The sequence below is a fragment of the Ornithodoros turicata genome, chromosome 1 (assembly GCF_037126465.1).
Source record: "Ornithodoros turicata isolate Travis chromosome 1, ASM3712646v1, whole genome shotgun sequence".
Lineage (NCBI taxonomy): Eukaryota > Metazoa > Arthropoda > Arachnida > Ixodida > Argasidae > Ornithodoros > Ornithodoros turicata.
Window position 1 is genome coordinate 63,408,765 of NC_088201.1, and position 7,109 is coordinate 63,415,873.

At 43.5% G+C, this 7,109-nt stretch overlaps 1 long non-coding RNA gene across 2 annotated transcripts; it reads right to left on the reverse strand.

Moving 5' to 3' along the window:
- Nucleotides 1-259: 259 nt before the first annotated feature.
- Nucleotides 260-2,652, reverse strand: LOC135399686 (uncharacterized). 2 transcript variants are annotated; one of them, XR_010424388.1, is made up of 5 exons: nucleotides 2,388-2,652; nucleotides 2,108-2,315; nucleotides 1,166-1,246; nucleotides 996-1,105; nucleotides 260-326 (listed from the first exon to the last, which is right to left on the reverse strand). It is a non-coding gene; the product is annotated as an uncharacterized LOC135399686 (long non-coding RNA). The 2 variants fall into 2 exon arrangements; XR_010424389.1 differs by having other exon boundaries at nucleotides 2,384-2,652.
- Between the last annotated feature and the right edge of the window lie 4,457 nt (nucleotides 2,653-7,109).

Here is a 7,109-nt window from a genome sequence, read left to right on the forward strand (position 1 = left end):
TACCTTAATTCCTCCATGTACAAGCAGTGTTGACACCCTATTTCCTGGGAAGTACTAAAAAAGAAACTATAGTCGCGTTCAACTTAAGGAAAGGAAACCTAGTCCGTCAGCTCTCAAAATATTATTGTGTCGCAGATAGGATGGCTGGACACAGAGGGGTCATGCTCCTGTGCAGATAATGTAACCCATCATACTCACTCAGGGCCGGCGAGAGGGGGTGGGCAGCCGGGTTTGGTGCTTTATGGCACAAGAGTGGGCAAAGGAAACTCTCATCCAGTGAGGGGTAGTACATCGCATCTCTGTCTAGCTCCCCAGGTGAAAAATATCTGCAAGTGGAACCACTTGGAAGTTGTTTATGAGACAAATACCCATTTGGGAAACCACTTGGAAATAGTCCACTTTAAAAAAAGCACCTGCAAGGGGTTCCACACCACTTGTATACTGTTCCCCTTTGGATACCTACCTAGAGATGCGAAGCCCCAGAACACTACTAAAGTTTCTACCTCATTGTATGCTGTGGCTTGGCCGGCAATGCTTGGACTCAGCAGTAACCGCGCTGGTTTCCATTTTTTCAGGAAAAAAAAAAGTTTTTTTTCGAGAGGTTCAAAATTTCCTGAAATTTTGCATCTCTATACCTACCTATTTGCAAGTGGTTCCACTCGGGAAAACACTTACATGCCGTTCCACTTTGGGACCCATTTGCGAGTGGCTCCACCTGCGGAACCACTTGCAAGTGGGTCCGCTCCAGTTGCCCGTTTATAGTCGGCCATAGACATGCATTTTACAGCACAGTCCTTTTAGTTCAGATTTTTACACTCGCAGCTAATTCTCCAGCAATGTAAGGCACATAAGGCATTGAAATACACATGCAGAATTAGATATTAAAAGGGTTGCGATCAAAACACCAGTGAAATTAGCACACATGCACATGCATAGAATATGCCTGTTGCTCTACTTGAGGGAGAACATCTACAGACATGATGATAACTACATACCAGCAATGACTTGGACATTTTCTGGGGGAAGCTCGTTCGGCGTAACTTTGCCATGCTCTTCTCTCAATCAAAAAAGGATTGCCTCTGATTTCAAGACAATCTCCTGTGTCCTTTGGGAATAAATCTCCATCAAACGTTCTGTTTGATAGGTCTATATTGTCTCATATTACCTGTGCTGTGTGCTCACTTTTACTTATAGACACACTCTTATTGGAGTTGACTGGTAATGTAGACTACTTGTCTGCACAGACCTGCAATATTGAACAATAAGAAGTTACCTTAGCAAAGAGATGTTCGTCAACCACCACATCGAATCAAATATGGCCCTTCCAGATTTAGTGGCTGCCAAAAGTGGCTGCCTTATCTTGTAGTTATTTATGGTCAGGTTCAGTAGGTCCATTGTGTTTCAGTATGCGGATTCCCGCTCACACCACGCAACATTCAAATGATTCAAAGACACAGAATGAATTGGATTGCATACCTTCCCCTGTTTAGGGTTCCTCATGTCACACCCCAAGTGGACCCCGTCTAACCCACTGACTTTCAAAGGGGTTCCAGTTCAGTGCATTATAATTAGAGCGTGAAGTTTTCTAGGAATATTTTTTTCTAAATTCGGGGGGTAAAAATCTTGTAAATGAACAGCTGCTCCAAATTCATAAAATTCGGGTGAAAAAACTGCCAGTATGCTAAATATGGGGAGAAATCTGGCTCAGTTGCTCAGTTAATTGTACTGGTTTGGTACAAATGGTGACGTAACTGCATTTGCTGCCAAACAAGTTAGTGTACATTCCTACAGACGTCTCAACAAGGGCATTTTGCCGGGTAAAAATTGGGTTTCACCCTAAATAGGCAACCTTCAATTCAGGGTGCAAATTCGGAGAAGAATCGGGTTAAACCCTAAAATTTCAGGCTCTAATTATGATTTCCAAGTGGTTCCAGTTTAGCCCACAACGACTCTGACCAAACCCACTCTAACTTCTGAGTGGATACACTTTTGCAACAAAATGGCTCTATTTCAAACCACTTTACTGACAAGTGGTTCCATTTTGACCCACTTTGCTGTTAAAGTGGTTCCACTACATCCCACTTGGGATTCCACTTTGTCTTTTCACCTGGTCATCTTCAGTGTTGCATTCCTCAGTGCGTGAGATGTTCAAAATTGAAGACTGAGCATGGTGGAAGTTCTCAGGGAACAGCCTGCGCAGGAGATAACGTTCTACGCCGCACTGTCAGGAGCACTATGTTCTATAGGGTTTTCGGTCTGTACTTCAACAGACCTCACTGCTGCTAGCTGCAGCAGTGTTGTGTTGCACTGTATTGCTGCATAAAACAGTAGAAGTATTACAGTGATGAGCTGGCACTTGTGACAGAATGGCCAGAGTCTACACTTACAGGTGCTGACCAAACCAACAGATTTCAAAGCAGCATCTGTCTGTGTACCCACGGTTCCTGTAGCCTTCTTCCTGGTACTGCAGCCCGTGCTGAATGCTCCGAGGCACACCGATGTGTTGGAACAACTCAGTGGTCTCATGGGCTGTAAATTTAGGAAAGTCGGGTTGTGTGTCGCACACCAGCTGAGACAGTGAAACAAGTTAGCCCGACAAACATCAGACAAAGCAAGCTTCTGAATACTGCACAACGTCTGTGTTCAGTCTGCTGTGCGTCAGCATTCTTACCTCATATTGTGCCAGTGAGACATGTTCACCCACAGTCTCCTGAACAATGTAAAGGAAAGGTTGTTAGCAGCATGAAACTTGCAATCCATATTTATTCGCAGACAAGCCCCTTACTCTACGCATGTTGCATGCTGCATGAGCTAGGGGCGAAAAAGCATAGGTACCACTCCAAGCCACCCTGGAAAACACAGTCTACTATGCCATTGCGACTTCACTGAGGCTTAATTAACATTGACATCATTAGTGCCAGGGGTAGATCCAAGAATTTCCTGGGGGGACATTGGACAACATCCTACTACTCTAAACTCTATGTAATGACAGAAATTGAGGGAGGTCAGGAAAGCCGGACCCCTCCCTGATCAGCGAGTGCCGACGTTCAGACCGTTTCATGTACACTCTTCGCACTGCAGGACATACACATATATGAACAGCAAAGTGTGTGGAATATATACCTCTTGTGCGACTGAGAGTTCTAAGCTGTAGGTCTGAGGTCCATGTGTTGCCTCAGCAGCTGCAGGTCTCTACAAAATGGACAAAGGGAAAAATTCGTAGTTTTATGCACTCAACTCTGTTTATATAATGAGTTGTACCTCACCTGACACACAACAGTTACGACCATTTCAGAGCAGTGATCCTCCCCTTCAACAGCTTCTACCTCCATGGGGTGGCTATCCTGAGCCTGTTTCGAAGGCAAAGCAATGTGGACAAAACTGTACATGCCTGATGTACAGGCCTGATTCACCTCACTGCACTGGATACTCTGTTTACTCTGTCTACTCTACGTAGGTATAATATATGACGAATAAAAACAGATATGGTAGCTGCATTTTGGGTTTTACTCCAGCACCAGGCAATGTCTATTCAAACATATGAATTATATGGATACCTGCACATCTTTTTTATATAAGCACGTATATTTAGCAGAAAGATTGAAATTTATGGGTATGCAGTAGTCCCTATCTATTGATATTAACTCTTTCACTGTCTGCACAAGACAGACAGCGCCTGAAATTTCAGCACTGCAACATTAAGCATCCGTTATTTTTTTTCCCTTTGCTTTGTTGAAGGTTCACGCCACAAAAATGAGTTTGTGCACAGCGAATCACGCACCAAGTAATTGGAAACTTCACAACTGATGGATATTATACGCATATACTTCACTTCGTTAATACCATATTGAATGGAAAGTAACAAATTTCTACTACAGCGTTGAAATGGGGAAGTTGGTATCTGATAGACATACAGTGAAGCACAAATAGCCAAAGACAGGACGAGACGAGAAAGCAACGAGCAACGTGTAGCAATGCACGTAATCTGTTAAGAAATTCATCAGTTGAGAGTTAGCAGTTGTGTTGTAGCTGTTTCGTTCTGTCCTTGGCTGCTTGTGCTTCACTATAAACTAACCTCGCCATCTCCAGAAACGGTGGAGGAGGAGGAGGTGGAGGGGAGACGCAACGAAGGCACTGTGAACGGACGTAGGCGTAGATGCTTGCCGCTCAGGCCCAGTTGCCGCAAAAGCACAGGGTCTCTTTCGTAATCGCTGTTCCTGAAGTGCAATTCGCAAAACCTTACGCCCCCTGCACCGGCCCTGGGGCGTGGACGTAGCTGCGCTGCAACTGTGGCTAACCACAGCCGTCTTTGATGTTCATCGCACGGCAATGTGTGATAGCGTATGCCCCGACGGTAGTCTCTGTTTGGACACCCCACAACAACACAACCGATAGGCATTCTGACCCTAGTAGCACAAAAAAAAGTTCTATAAACGTCAAAGAAAGGTGCCGGCAAGGCACCGTCTTCTGTCTAGTACAGAGCACGCGCGTTAGTGTGTTAGAGATACGCACCACGCTAGTCAACTAGCGCGCCAATCGTTTCCGTCGGTTTCCGTTGCGCCGCTCGTCGCCGCCCAGTTCGTGGGGCGCTACAAAGTAGAGAGTATTCCACCATATGAGGTACTGCGGACTGAAATCTGGATGAATAAATAAGATCAACCAATATGACAGAGAGTACCAACAATATGACAGAGAGTATTCCACCATATGAGGTACTGCGGACTGAAATCTGGATGGATAAATAAGATCAACAATATGACAGAAAATTTAGTAGAAATACGAGGCGACAGACAGCACGCAACGAGGCACAGTGGACAAGAATCACCACTGAAGAGATAAATGCGATCGAAATGGACGACTGGCGGAAGAGAGTAACTAAAAAACAGAGCCTCAAGTGTTACAGCAAACACAAGCAGAAGCAGACCTGCAAGGAATACAAAGGAGACAGGGCAAGCGCACTTCTCTTTCAAGCACGCACCGGATGCCTTCTAACGAACCAGAGAAGGAGTGAATTATTTGAAAACGTTGATCCTACGTGCCAGTTATCCGGAAAAGCGGCGGAAACCATACGACACATTTTAACCGAGTGCGAGAAAATGCAAGAGTATGCTCCCAAGATAAAAAAAAATGGATGAGAACATGCAGTGCTTGTTCAAACAAGCTGAAACAGAAACTGAAAGCGAAGTGGAAGACCCACCATCAAACGAGCCCTTCAAGCAGATACAGAGCCGCCTAGTGCACTGGGAGAAAATCAAACACAGACGCACAGACTCACGAAACCCACGAGACAACCACAGAAGTGACCTAAGTAACAAACCAACGAATTGAACTCATCGAGAACTATTTTCTTTTCTTTTTATTTTTACACCTGTGACTCCATCCTGGAAGTCTGCCCTGTATCAAAAGGGATTAGGTGCCACTATCACTATCACAAAGTGGCGTACACTGATCTCTATGTATAAAGGCTGGATCGCGCATGGGAGAGGGGCTCGTGGGGGAGAGGCGTGCCTTCGGGCCGCCATGTTGGTGGGCCCTAAAGTGCTGTGTGTGCCCATAGAAAACAATGGGAGGCAACAGAGATTGTGAGTATTTATTGCGCTGCTAGCATTGATCGTTGTTTGTCATCACACAATTTTGTAAGGTGCCAGTATACTGATGTATCCTAACAGTGTTTCACAGGTGTCCCGCCGTTCGATTCTTAATTACGTTATGTTTTGCATTCCGAAACTAGACCGTCACTGCAGTGCAGCGCTGGGGATTGTACTACAGCACGTTTCCCAGCCAATATTTCAATAAGAAACGACTTGAGGTTAACAACAACCATGTATATAATATCCCGTACTGCGTTCTGAACAAAAATTGCTCCATAAAAGAACGGTCCGGGAAAAGATATACTCGCATGGCAGAAAGAGATCGTTCTGTAGAATCACAGCCGTTGTTTTAGCCGTGTATGCGTTTAGTATGATTTATATCAAGCATCGCCTTAGAAAGAGCCTTTTAGTAAACGACAGCGGTGCTTTGCCTCGCAAATATGGACACACCGAAGCAGCGCAAATAATTACTTCACGCAATTAGATCACACTCGTTAGGACAGTTAATCGGGTAGTGATGTAAGCTTAATCAATTAAGTTACTTAGAAAGTGGTAACACCTCCTTGTGACACAGGACTGATCTCTTTTTGAACTAAGTACAGCCGTTCTATGTTTGTTTGCTTCTTCCTTTATTTGTTCTGATTATTTGCAGGTGCGGTTGTGCCAAACTGAATGTCCTTCTCCAGCACTCACATGCTTTTGTTGAATACAACTGCAGCGTGAGAAATCTGCTTGGGGACGGGGTCCTGCTATCCAGTGCTGACTTTGTCATGCTTGTTATGTGGAGCGTGTTCCAAAAAATGCAGCTCCACGTATGGTCTTCAAATTGCAACAGGACTATTTGGAGCTTGAAACAGTTGTGATTTGTCATTTTGACCCTCGTGTACCCAGTCTGTGAAACGCAAACAAAAAAGTCTAACACGATATGCTTTTGTAATGAAGATCACTGATGATGAGTAAAGAGAATATACGAGTTCAAGTTTATTCAATATTTTATATCATTCATTATATTATTCAACATTTTATGTCAAGTTTATACAACATCAAGTTTATTCAAGTTCAAGATTTATTTCTTGCACTTATGCGTTTCAGGATACAATGAACGTGCAGGCAGGTCGCAAAAGACTACATTTATTGTTTTGTGACCTTGCTACAATGGCAATATATATTTTAGGAATGACAATGGTCAGGTACGCTCTCTAAATTTGTAGCACTCAATTTTAGGTTGGAATGAGCAATGAATAGCAACTTCCCTCCTGATATTTTCTCATATATGCTAAATTTTAAATTTAATGTGATCGAATATCTGATAATATAATAATAATATATAAGAATATAATATGTGATAAATGAATGTGATCAACAGTAGATGTAAACAACATGAGTAGCCAGGGCATTCACAATAAATAATTTTCTTCTTATAGCGTATATGTGCATGCCTATTAACTGAAACAATTATCACAGTTCCCTGACAAGTTTTAATTTCTGAGAGTGTACTGTAGAGGCTGCTTAGATCTA